The sequence below is a fragment of the Nicotiana sylvestris genome, chromosome 11 (genome assembly GCF_000393655.2).
Source record: "Nicotiana sylvestris chromosome 11, ASM39365v2, whole genome shotgun sequence".
Taxonomy (NCBI): Eukaryota; Viridiplantae; Streptophyta; class Magnoliopsida; order Solanales; family Solanaceae; genus Nicotiana; species Nicotiana sylvestris.
Genome location: NC_091067.1, coordinates 86,084,178 through 86,085,776, shown reverse-complemented (window position 1 = coordinate 86,085,776; position 1,599 = coordinate 86,084,178). Strand labels below are relative to the sequence as shown.

Sequence of the window (1,599 nt, the reverse complement as noted above, 5' to 3'; positions counted from 1 at the left end):
TCTGCCCTGACTCTTCCACCTTTTTGTTGAGTATACTCATCTGTGTCAATAAAGTGACCATATTTTCAGCCATAGAGGTGGATGGATCTAAGGGCACTGAGTGAACCACGAGAGTGATAGGTTCATTCCTGGTTGTCCATCCCGAATTTTGTGTCATCTTGTCAAGCAAACTCTGGACTTCTCTCCATGTTTTGCTCAAAAATGCTCCACCAGCTGAAGCATCAACAATGTTCTTCACACTATCTGATAATCCCATGTAAAACCGCTACTCCAACATCAGATCTGGAATACCATGGTGCGGGCATATAACCAACATCCCTTTAAAGCGCTCCCATGTTTCATGTAGTGTCTCCATTGGTCTCTGTTTAAAACTCAAAATTTCATCAATTTGTTGAGCAGTCTTATTGGGTGGGTGGAACTTGTTATGGAATTGTCTGACTAACTCATCCCAAGTTGTTATAGAATTTATGGGAAGTGAGTTTAGCCAAGACTGGGCAGCTCCTGTCACTGAGAATGGAAACAATAACAGCTTGATTTATTCAGCAGTTACGTTGGGCTGCCTTTGGGTTTTGTAGATAGAGAGGAAGTTCTTCAAGTGCTGCTGAGGATCTTCGACTTGCGACCCCGTAAATAGTCCCTTGTTCTGCAACAAGTGCAGCATATTATTCATAATTTGGAATGACTCAGCCTGCATCTGCAGAACTATAATGGCTGTGGACAGATTTTCAGCTGTGGGTTGTGCCCAGTCATAGAGAGCAGCCTCTGGCACTATTGGTACCGCTGGGTTTTCCTCGTGATCCCCCATGACTGCTTTGAATTGTGTAGTTGTTGGTTGTTGTTTGTTTTTCCGATTAACCCGATTCAAGGCCTTAAAACTTTCTCGGGATCTGATAATGCTTGAAATACTTCACCAGATCTCGATGAGTTCCTAGGCATGCACTTCGTTTAATTGTAATTGATAACACTGTTAATTCCCCAGCAACGACGCCAAAATTTGATCACGCCCAACTATGCCTTATAAAAGGACAATACGGACGTTGCAAATATAACCTGAGTATTTATGCCCAGAGTCGAATCCACGGAGAATTAACCTATCAATTACTTTCGTTGGACTTACTGAATTCTTTAGAATCAACTTCCCCAAACGTTGTGAATAACAGTTGATGGTATATTTAATAACTAAGATTGAAAGTCAATAAACAGTTGTAAATTAAATATGCTTAAGTTGTGAACAATAATGAGAAGGTTCTAAGGTAGCGATTTCCCCTATTGATCGAATCCATTCTGTTTATGTTTCATATAGATTTACCAACACATCTCTATCAATCATGAACACTCTTTTTACCGTGAATCTCTCCCGAGTAATCATGATAATTTACTAGATGCACTCTCCCGAGATATGCTAGCTGGCTTTGTTTATTACTGTTCACTTTAGATTGCGCTCAAGACTTCGTTATCCCTAATCCCACCTTTAAACCCGCAGTTATAGATCCCTCTTATACTTTGGGAGTGGTGTTGTTCAACAATCACCTAAATATGCACTCTCTCCCGAGTTATGCACACTAAATAGGCACAGCTAATTGAGGATCCTGTCAATTA

At 40.7% G+C, this 1,599-nt stretch overlaps 1 non-coding gene across 1 annotated transcript; it reads left to right on the top strand.

Annotated features, from left to right (window-relative positions):
• Nucleotides 1–287: 287 nt before the first annotated feature.
• Nucleotides 288–394, top strand: LOC138882423 (small nucleolar RNA R71). Its single transcript, XR_011404028.1, has one exon. It is a non-coding gene; the product is annotated as a small nucleolar RNA R71 (small nucleolar RNA).
• Nucleotides 395–1,599: the final 1,205 nt, after the last annotated feature.